We start from the raw sequence: 12,364 nt of genomic DNA, 5'->3' as shown, positions 1-12,364 counted from the left end.
CCTCCCGGTCCCCCTCTCTCTCTTCCTCAGACTAGGAAGCCCTGGCATCACAGATTTGGTACAATGGAACTGATGGCATCTGGGGACACTTTAAAACACATTTTCATGTGATTTTGCCTTGAAATTCTTTGTTTTTCTTTACTTGTCACATTGATCAGTTTTGTGTCTCAATCATCTTGCATGGTTATAGGTGCATAGGAGGGCATTATGTTCACTCATTGAAAGAAAAAACACTTTATTTTTAGTTTCAACCAGAAATTTCAGAAAGGCTAAGGAACTTGAACAGCAGGGGGCAGCAAATGTTTGCTTTTTTCCCCTTAACCAAGTTGATATTGTCTAATGCTTGAGTCATATTGGCTTCAAATGAAAAAGAAAAAAAGAGAGGAGAGAGAGAGAGATGGGTGTTATAATTTAAAGTTCATCTCTGTGGTACATATACACAATGGAGTACTATGCAGCTGTAAGAAAGAAAGATCTCTTATCCTTTGGGACAACATTGAGGGACCTGGAGAGCATCATGCTAAGCAATATAAGCCAATCAGAGAAAGACAAATATCACAAAATCTCACTTATTTGTGGAATATAATGAACAAAATAGATCCAGAGACATAGAAAAGAGTACAGTTCAGAGTGACAAACCTCAGAGGAGGGTTGCGGGGAGGGGGGGGAATGGATGAGAGAAACCAAAGAACTTATATGCATGTGTGCTTAACCAATGGACATAGACAACAATGCTGGGGGGGGGGGGGGTGCGGGATGGGGAGGAGGGTGTCTGGGGGGGGGGAAGAAGAAACATCTGTAACAAAAACAAATTGATAAAAATTGAAAAATAAAAATAAAGATCAACTCTAAAAGGCAAGTGGCTTCTAGGTCAGTGCGTCTGGTTTTTCTTAGTTCTTTCCTGGAGGACCCCAAATGTTCATGTAGTATATACCAATGGCCAACAGATGGCAGCACTTTTCAAGGGTCAGGAATATAGAACAAGATTTGGAGGTGGTGGGGGGATAAAGCACATTTGGGCATGAAATCTTTATTTTAAAAAATTGCAGAAGTAAAATCAATATTAAGTAGGGGATCAAGCTTTTTAGGTCTCAACTGTCTTGATCAAAGAAAGGTAGAGTTTTAACCACAGGGGTACATTGTTCATTTTGAAGCATGGTGATAACTAAAATGTTTTAAAATATTAAGTTTGAGCGCCTTACAAAAGGTGAGCTGTAATTGATGGAAATCGTTTGGATTTTGCTGTGTACTTTAAGAATGTCCCTTTATCAGATTTTTCAATGATCAATTCACAGGTGTTAGCTAAGAGAAAGACATTTGCACACAAACACAATGCTTTTAGATTACTGATTAATAGCACTAAATGACTTCCTGCGTTGTCCTTGGCTACCTTATTTAAGTGTCAACAGAGGAACTTACTGTCTCTTACGTATTATCAGGTCTTCACCTTTTCTAAACATTTAACTACTTTAGTTGGATATTTATAATCAGATTAAAAACAGGAACAATGTCTGTCATTTGAGTACTTTAACTGCAAAGGAAAATGTAGACCCACTGGTTTCTGAGAGTAACGAACGCCACTTGCCCTGAAACTTCAAATGGGTCTGTGAAACTTCCAATTGGGTGAAGAGGCTAGTCTAGCAGTTTCTTTTTAAGGTATCTTCTATCCCTTAGCCATGAGATAAATAATACATTCTTGAATGGGAATAAAAAGCATTCTGTGGCATTTCTGTGTATAATGAAAAGTCCCGTCTTTGGCTCTTTGATTTCCCAAGAAAGCCGAACTTGGGTTTTACTGCAATAGCAAAGAGCACTAGAAAAGGCAGAAGGGCATATTTGCTTAAATTGCTGTTTGTACCAAGAGAAATTCCCTAATGGGGTTATCACTGGGTCAGGCTGCACTCTATTTTTCACCTGCACTGTTTTTCCACAGGGCTAGGTGAGTGTAGGTTCTTAGAATACCACTTTTTAAATAAAGTTTTGCCTCTTTGTCAAAACAATCTCTGAGCTCTGCTAGTTGACTGACAACTAAAAGATACATAAGAGAGGGATTAGAAATATGAAGAGTACCCAACTATTGGAAATAACCCTTAGATTTAATTTTATCTCCAAAGAATAATGTCTCTGATCCTTATGGGTCAGGGACCCCAAAATAAGGTAATTTTGCCCAGTGTCATACCAATAGAAAAAGACTGTATTTGGTAAAGCAGAGCAGAAACTTTATTTTTAGAAAAAAGAATGGAAAAGGGCCCAGTTAGTGTGGCTTAGTGGTTGAGCGTCAACCCATGCACCTGGAGGTTGCCAGTTCAATTCCTGGTCAGGGCACATGCCCAAGTTGTATGCCAAATCCCCAGTGGCGGGCATGCAGGAGACAGCCAGTCGATGTTCTCTCTCATTGATGTGTCTGTCTCTCCCTCTCCCTTCCTTTCTCTCCAAAATCAATAAAGAAAAAGAAATTATAAAAGAATGGAAAAGGATGAGTTTACGCTCTAAAGATATCTTTGCCCCAATTTAAGGAAATCAAGAGGAAAGTATTACAAAATTAGTGGGAGCTCTGTGGGTTCAGGGGTACAGATTTCCAAGAAAAGGTGGAGACTTCTCTGAATTGTGGGGGAAACTGCACAGTGTCTAAATATGCTGGGAACATGCCTAGCCATACATTACATGTCTCATTTTATTTTTTTTATCCTCACCCGAGGATATTTTTCCATTTTTTGTACAGATAGAGTGGGAGGGAGAGAGAGGAAGGGAGAGAGACAGAAACATCGACGTGAAGGGACACATCGAGTGGCTGCCACCCGCACGACCAACCAGAGCCGGGGACAAACTGCAACCGAAGTACGTGCCCTTAGCGGGAACCGAACCCGGGTCTCTCCGGACCGCAGGCCGACGCTCTAACCGCTGAGCCAAACTGGCCAGGGCACATGTCTCATTTTAATGTTAAGTCTCCACCAGGCATGATCTTTAGCATGCTAGTGAGGGAAAGAATACTTGGGGAGGGGTTTGGGTCACCATCCTGGACCCTTCCAGTGCAAACCCAGTTCTTAACTGCGGTCCTTGAGTTTCTTATCTGGTCCTTGCTGGCAGGCTGAGCTTGCTCTGGAATTTTCACCCTGCCCTTCTGAGTTCGACCTGTTCTGTCGGGAGCTGCAGTGGAGAATGGGAAAAGACAAGAAAGTTAATGGTTTAGAAATTAACTAATGATGTGGTGGCACAGCACTGTGACAGTAACACCGCTTCTTAATGGGAGGAACTGCAGTCCAGAAGCACGGTCTCTGACTTTGCTTTGGTGTTGAATCTTATTACACTTGGCTTCAGTTTCCTCATCTGTAAAATGAGGAGGAGAGTGTAGAGTTGGTGTGAAAGTTCAAGTTCATGCTTATAAAACACTAGGAACATGGTGCTAATGATGTTGATAATGCACTGGGCATGGCATTGGGTCCTGAGAATAGAGATTGATAAGATACTGTCCCTGCCTTTGGGGAGCTTAGAATATTTTAGGGGGAACCAGGTAAATAAAAAAAGAGCAAAATATTACAGGTGTAATGGGGAAGTTGTATAGAGTTCGGGGAATGGAGTACAGGGAACAGTGCAGTGAGTGTGCTCATCTCTGAGAAATCAAGTTTCAGCCTCTGAGTTACGCCTAATATTCATTGACCAAACATAGAGAACCTACTATGTATAAAGTTCTTGCCAATTCTCTGCTTTTAGGGGGTCTATTGTTATTGTATTTGTAGAAAGGGTACAATTGAATGAATAAGACACACATTTGGCCTCCAAGGAGCTTATAGTCTAGTGGAGAAAATCAACCTGCAAACATAACTAATTCTGAGTAGAGTGACACAAGAGTGTACTTGAGGGGCAGAGTGGGGAGCTTCTGGCCCAGAGGAAGTCATGAATTCTGATTTGTGGGTGGGTTCAAACAATCAGTCTTTGGAAAGAAGCAAGTGAGAGTATAGTTTCCACCAATATTTTCTGTGAGAATTTCCCAGAAACAAGTTTTTGGGGAAAAAACCACTAATAGAATCTTACAGCTAGATGGGACCAACTGGAGGTGAATATATTCTAACCTTCCACTTTATATAGAAATTAAATCCTAGCAAAAGTCACATATCTCTTAAGTAGTAAATTCCCACTTATATGCCAGGCAGCAGACACTTTTATTTATTCACTTCATGATCACCTTAATGAAAATTAAGGACACTGACTGTAAAAAAATTCATTCAAGCTGTTAAAATTGAGGTCTGTGAGATTTTTCCTATACCTTTGTTCAAATCAAATGTTACAAATTTTACACAGAATCATACTTTGTTTACAAAACATCCTCCACCTCAATCAATTTTTCTTTATGCCCTTTCTAAGTAGATTTACTTTCTTTTTTTAAATTTTTATTTATTTATTTATTTTTTAATTAATTTTTGTTACAGATGTTTCTCCTTTTCCTCCCACTGATTCCCCCCTCCCCTCCCTCCCTGCCCTTTCCCCAGTTTGTTGTCCATGTGCACTGTTCATGCATACATGCATATAAGTTCTGTGGTTTATCTCTCCCCCACCACCCCCTCTTCTGGGGATTGTCAGTCTGTACCCCTAGATTTACTTTCTTAAAAATCAATTTAAAATACTATGAGCTTTTTGATTGTTTTTATTTTTCAATTATAGTTTACTTTCAGTACTACTTTGTAATAGTTTCAGGTGTACAGCATAGTGGTTAGACAATCATACTTTACATAGTGTTCCCCTTGATATTTTCACTACCCCCTTGGAAGCATACATAGTCTTCACAATATTATTGACTATTTTTATTTTCTTTTTTTTTTAATCCTCACCTGAGGACATTTTTCCATTTTTTGTTCAGATAGAGTGGGAGGGAGAGAGAGGAAAAGAGAGAGAAACATCGACGCGAAAGGGACACATCGAGTAGTTGCCACCTGCACAACCCAACCAGGGCAGGGGACAAATGGCAACTGAGGTACGTGCCCTTAGCGGGAACCCAACCCGGGTCTCTCTGGATCGAAGGCTGATGCTCTAACCGCTGAGCCAAACTGGCCAGGACTGTTTTTTTTTTTCTTTTTTCTTTTAAGGGACGTCTCAACTGGCATCAAATAATATGTCATGTATATTATATATAAATTTTATCCCTCAACATAGTAATGCCTCTGTAAATATATTAAATTTATTATATTATGTATGATTTATATATAAATATACTATTCATATTCATACTTTACTATATATATCCCCCCTCAGCATGGCATAGAGAGTTATTGTAACTTTGTGTTTTGCACTTTGGAGAAATAAAATCCCATGCGAAGAATCTTAAAATGTTTTATAAATGTGCCATGAAGTAGATTTTAATTACTATCCTTTCCTCATCTGTCCACTAAGAGAAAGCAAGACTCATAGTTGAAATGACTTATGCAAAGTTGACAAGCATGGCTGCTCACATCATCCTGTCCCGGAAGCCACCTAGTCTATCTACTGGTCATTGTGTAGAAGGCATTTCTGGAGCCTCCCCTCTAAGTGAATTTGCTTGGTAGTCAGTAAAGCAGGGAGGATAAATTAGTGACTTCCTCCTACACACTGAGCAATTTGCTGAACATCTTGTACACTATCCAGGTCACCCAGATAAAAATCAAAGGGGAAAAAACCAGCAAAATCCAACTAGTCATGAATATTCCCAGAGAATAAAAGCAATTTCTAATGCAAAGGCAGTTAGTTCAACAAGCTTGTTTTGGCTGAAAATTAATCTTTATGCATTTGTTGTTTTCTTCTTCTGTCTCCGGTCTCTATCATTATTGCTGAAGATTTGTAGGGTAAGTCCCTGAAATATTTAAATCTTAATATATTAAAAATAAGAAAAAGAACATTAATTCTTAGGAATGAGATAGACAAGAGGACTAGTTTGGGGTGATGGATCAGTATTTTGGGCCTATTGAAAATATCAGCACAATCCTGTGGTCTCACATTCTGCAAAAGAAATCAGTGGATTGTTCCTAAATCTGCACTGGGTATGTGTTGCAGGATGACATTCAGATCCCTTTGATGTTGAGTGAAAGCAAAAAGAATGCCATGTCATCTGGCATAAATGCTCAAGAGGGAATTTCCTCAGGCTTTTATTTAGGAAAGGAAAAAAAGACCCAATTGTTGTAAGACATTTTTTTTCCCTAGCCTGTGCCTCTGCATTTATTCACTCAGGAAACAGGATTTTCTATGATTTAATTGTACAGTAGTTCCCTGTTATTCACAGTTTTGCTTTCTGTGGTTTCAGTTACCCATGGTCAGCTGAGATCCAAAAATATTAAACGGAAAATTCCAGTAAACAATGCATGTTTTAAATCGCTCACCTTGTTGAGTAGTATTATGAAATCTCCTGTAGCCCCTTTGCAAGGGGTGCATCATCCCTTTGTTCAGCATATGCCACTGTTGTTGCTCGATGTCCTTAGGCACCTAGTCACCATCTTGGTTATCAGACTGACTGCTGTGGTATTAAAATGCTTGTGTTCAAGTAACCCTATTTTACTTAATAATGGCCCTAACACTCAAGAGTAGTGATGATGGCAATTCAGATACAATAAAGAGAAGTTGTAATGTGCTTCCTTTAAGTAAAAATTGAGTACAGGACAATGAAACATTTTGAAAGAGAGAGACCACATTCACATAACTATTATTACAGTGTATTGTTATAATTGTTCTATTTTGTTGTTAGTTATTGTTGTTAAACCCTTACTGTGCCTAATTTATAAATTAAACTATATCACCATGATGTATGTATAGGAAACAACATAGTACATATGGGGTTTGGTACTATACCTGGTATCAGGTATCCACTAGGGATCTTGGATGTATCTTCCACCACCAAGGTGTGTGTGTGTGTGTGTGTGTGTGTGTGCGCGCGCGTGTGTGGTGGGGTCACTACTGTGGTTCTTTCTCCAGTGTGGAAGCTTTCACCTGCAGTAGAGTGTAGTGTTCATGAGAGTGCTGTGTAAATGAGAACACATGAACATAATCTTTATCCCAGCATGCAATATAGAGCTGAGCCCTGAATAAGTTAGAGTGGAGGCTGGTTTCTTAGGAATGATAGCAGGGATGGAGAGCTAGTCTTTGTTTTTCTGACTTTTAAAACTAAATAATTCTTAAAGAGTTAGAGAAATCCTCATGGAATTTGGCAAATAATTAAAGAGACTTATTTGCTACACCTTTTCTCTGAATGGACAAGTTTACAAAAAATCTCTTCTTTGTTAATCATTTAAGCAATGGCTCAACCGTAGTCCAGGACAGCTTGAAAACAAAGAATAATTCTTTGTTCTGTCATCATGAGACTATGTTGCCAAAGGTTGAATTCTGACTGTGCCCTTCTATAGCTGAGTAACCTTGAAAAAAGTCATTAAACTTCTTTGGGCTTCCATTTCCTCTTCTGTAAAAATGCAGATATTAATAGCACCTACTTAGCCTGCTGCTGTGGCTCAGTGGTTGTGCGTTGACCCAGGCACAAATTCCCGGTCAGGGCACATGCCCAGGTTGTGGGCCAAATCCCCAGTGGGGGGCATGCAGGCGGTGGCCAATCCATGTTCTCTCTCATCGATGTTTGTATCTCTCTTCCTCTTCCTTTCTCTTTCTCTAAAATAAATAAAAAGAAAACAAAAAATTTTTAATAGTACCTACCGAATTGGGTTGTTTGAGAATTATGTTAGATAAAATATGCAAGGTACTTAGAATAGGGCTTGGCACTCGTAAGTGCTTAGTAAATATCAGCTACTATTATTAATTTTGAAATGATTATATTAAAAGTTTGTAGTCCCTTTTAATCTTAATCCAAATTCCACATATTTTGGGGAGTATAATCTCAGTGCACATACAATTTTAAACATATTTTTTCATTGATCTCCATAAATATTTTTTCATGTGGCTACATAGACTTCATAAATATTACTTTTTTAAAAAATCCTTACCTGAGGATATTTTTCTATTTATCATCAGATAGAGTGGGAGGGAGGAAGGGAGAGGGGGAGAGAAAGAGAGAGGAGAGAGAGAAATATCAATGCGAGAGGGACACATCAACTGGTTGCCTCCCGCATGACCCAACCAGGGCTGGGATGAAATGCAGCCAAGGTATGTGCCCTTGACAGAATCGAACCCACAACTCATTGGTCCACAAGCCGACACTCTACCCTCTGAGCCAAACCAGCCATGGCCATAAGTACTACTTTTAACAGCTTCGTGAAGTTGTTGCACTGCCATGTACTACAGTAGTCCAAGAATGCACATATACATAATAATACTAGAACATCTTTGTTGTAAATTGTATAGATTGTTCCTGTTATTCTTTTACAATTATAAATAAAACCACAGTGAACATATTGGAACATTTTGTATTCACTCTATTGGTATTTTTACTTAGGAACTAGAATCATTAAATATAAAAGTATGAACTCTAATACGATGACATTTCAATATAGCTTTCCAAAATGGTTGCCCTGAATTACAATGTCACATATTGTGTTGGTATTTTGCACCACATCCTCGCTTTCATTAGATTATTATTACTCCATTTGGGCTCATTTGATAAGTGCAAACTAATATTTTGATTGTTATTTTTTTAATTTTCTTTACAATTTATATCTGTTTTGGGTGAAGTCATTCATATTCCTTGATCACTTAAATATTTGGGTTATTTTTCTTGTGTGCTTAAATATGGATATTAACCCTTTTTTACATTTGTTAAAATATTTTTTCTCTCAATTGTTTTGTAATTTACATATTTGTGATTTAAAATTTTTTTTCTATTTGAATATTTTCCTTTGAATTTTTTTATTGCATCCAGATAGGATTATCTTGTTCTAATTTTTTTCATAAATAAATTTTTAACTTTGAGGTTTACTTTGATATACAACATAAGAAAATTTAAAAAATATATTCTAGAAAACCATCATGTTAGATTAAACACCTAGTATTTAGTGTTTTGAGACACATTATTATAAAGAAAAGAGAACTACATCAGGATAGTACAAGAGATGAAGAGGCTGAGAGCAGACAGCAGGTTCTTCGACTAGGGAGCCTCTTCGCGTTTGCTTTCTGTTAGATTCCCCTGATTCCAAACAACCAACTCCAAAGAAAGGAAAAAAACCTGTACCCTAAATAAAGCAAAAATTTAGAACTAAAGATAATGGTAAGATCTCATTGTGTCTTTAGATTAACTGATCAAATTTATCTTTTCAGGAAATCTTAAGCATACCACACTATGCAAGCTTTTGAATTAAGGGATGCTTAATGCACTTAGTGCAAGCTAGAAATATTAATTTCTTAATGTAATACTTAAACACATATATTATGGCACCAGTTCCTGGCAGAAATTATTTTAATTAAATTCTTTTAACGAGTGAAAAATATAAGTGCTGTTGTGGTTAGAAATCTAAGTGTACTTAGCGATAGGTTTGGCCTGTTAAGGTTAGAATCCAGAATATTTAACAAAATATTGTGCTTCATTTGGTTACTTCACTATAGAACAACAAAACTTTGTCTTTGGCTTTTTTTTTTTTAATCCTCCCTGAGGACATTTTTTTTTTCTCCCTTTTATCTTCAGATAGAGTAGGAGGGAGAGAGGGAGGAAGAGAGAAACATCAATGTGAGAGATGCCCATCGACTGGCCGCCACCCACAGCACCCCAACCGGGTCCAGGGACAAACGGCAACCACCAAGGTACATGTCCCCAGTGGGAACCGAACCCAGAGACTCTCCATCCCTGGCTGATGCTTTAACTGCTGAGCCAACCCTGCCAGGGCTGTCTTTGGCTTTTTAACCATTTCATTTCAGCACATTAAACATTGATTGAGCACCTCCTTTATAGCAGGCACTGTGCTAGGTGCTAGAGAGAATTCAGAACGACTTAGGAGATCCATTCTAGTTTCTTGACCTCCTCACTACAACACCTCTTTCTCCTCTCCACCCTCCTCCAACCAGGTTCACCAAATCCCGCAGTCATGGCCTAGATCTTGTTATTATTAATAACCTTTAACATATTGTTTTTCATCATCCCATTTTCTGATATTCTAGCACATCCTCCTGCCTCCTCAAGGGTACCAACACCCCAACAATTCATAAATCTACCCCGTGACATTTTCTCTGTCCCGGTCTCACCTCTTGTCCTTGCTTCTTTCCTTATCCAGTTTAGGTGCAATAGATTATCACCATAACTTCCTTGCACGAATCCTTAACTCGTCTGTCCTTCTCTATCTCCATTGTACTTCCCGGACAAAAACCCAAACTCTGCTTATGTTCAACTCTGTCTACTCCACATATGCTCAAGCAGTTAAGTGGGGTGAAAGAAAAACACATTTGCTTTACATATATGGCCACAAATCTCAAGTAGGTTTTCAGCAGTGTAGGATAATTCTGCTAGAATTATCTGATCAGTTTCCTGCCCACTTTTTTAGATGACTGCTTCATATCTTAGTCTCTCTTTTCAAACCTCTATCACTCTCTCCCAGTCCTCATGCTCAGCTAATTACCTCAATTGTTAAAATTTGACTAAGAAAACAGATGCAAGATAAAAGAACTGCTTCCTTTCCCCTTTACTAAATCTTCCAACCTTGCTTTATACCCTCAGGCTCTGTTTTCCCTGCAGTCACCAAAGGTGAGCAGCTCTAGCTCTTCCCAAGGACAGTCCCTCCTCTCTGTACCTCACTTCCTGCCCAGGCACTTTTCTCATCACAGACACTAGATCATTTTCATCAGCATACGAATAGACCCCCATCTCAATAAAACAAAACACGAACCTTTCCTAGACTTCCTGTCACATTCCAGTTCCAGCTGCCTTCCTGGGCTGCTCTTTCTAGCAAGGCTGATTGGGAAGGTTTTGTACCCACTGTTGTACTTTCTCACCTCCATCTCTTTAACTCACTTCAGTTGGAATTTTGTCCTCATGGCTCCCCTGAAATTGCTGTGTGAAAAGTACCAGTGATTTCCATCTTGCTAAAAGCAGTGGTCAATTTTCAATCTTCATTTTATGCAACCTCCCAGCAGATTGGACACAATTGTCACCCACTCTGAAGCACTTTGTTCTCGGCCCTCTTGCATGCCCCATGCTCCTGGTTGTCCTCTCATTTCATACTGTTGCTTTCTGGCTTCCTCTGCACCTGCCCCTTCTCTCCAGAACTCCGAATGTTAGAGCACTCCACTTTCAAGCTCTTGGTCCTGCCCTCCTCACTGTCTGTACTCACTCCCAAGGTGATCTCATCTAGGCACACACCTTATTTTTTTTTATTTTTTACAAACTATTTTTTTATTATTATTTTTTTAATCCTCATCCGAGGACATTTTTCCATTTTTTTGTACAGACAGAGTGGGAGGGAGAGAGAGGAAGAGAGAGAGAGAGGGAAACATCGATGTGCCGGGGACAAACTGCAACCGAGGTACATGCCCTTAGCGGGAACCGAACCCGGGCCTCTCCGGACCGCAGGTGGACGCTCTAACCGCTGAGCCAAACCGGCCAGGGCTAGGCACACACTTTAAATAGCATCTTCATACTGATGATAATCCAGCTCCATCCTCTCCAATAAGCTCCAGGTTTGAATATCTAACTATCTGCTGGATACTTCCACATGTATGTCTAAAAAAATATAACTAAAAAACCACACATTAATAATTTAATATTTGTTGAAATTATTTACAAAAAAGCAAACATTAATTTTTTCTTCTCAAACCTGCTTTCTACACAGCTTCTTTCTTTGGTCATCCTTGACTCTCTCAAACTTGTATTTCTGTCAACAGTCTTGTCTGCTATACTTTCAAACATACCTTGAATCTGACAATTCTCACCATATTCACCTCTATCATTTTGGCCCAAGTTATTATTACATCTAGTTGTGACATTAAATTCCTAACTTGTCTTCTTATTTTTGTTCTAGCATTCCTCCAGTCAAATTTCCACACAGCAGCAGATTATGTTTTAAAAATAAAATTCGTTCAATAAGACTGCTTCAAACCCTCCTGTAGCTTGCTCCTAGGATGAACAAGGTAAATCCTTACGAAAGCTCACAAGGCCCTCTGCCATGTGACCCCTGAATCACCTTCCTGATTCACCAGCTCCCCTTCGCTCAGTCTGCTTAAGTCAAGTTGACTGGCTTTGCTTCCTGGAATTCACCAAGCTTGCTCTCTTTCAGGTCTTTGTACTTGTCGTTCATTCTGCTGAGAATTCGGCTGCCCTAGAACTTCACATGGCTCATTCTCTTATGTCATAGGAGAGATACCTTCTATAAAAAGAACTACCCAGACCTCCCTGTCTAATATGAAGCCACAGCTGTCTATTCATATTCTACCCCATACTTTTCTTTATTTACTCCACACTACTCATCACTACCTGAACTTA

The sequence above is a fragment of the Molossus molossus genome, unplaced genomic scaffold (assembly GCF_014108415.1).
Source record: "Molossus molossus isolate mMolMol1 unplaced genomic scaffold, mMolMol1.p scaffold_m16_p_14, whole genome shotgun sequence".
NCBI classification, from domain to species: Eukaryota; Metazoa; Chordata; class Mammalia; order Chiroptera; family Molossidae; genus Molossus; species Molossus molossus.
This window is presented reverse-complemented; position numbering follows the sequence as displayed.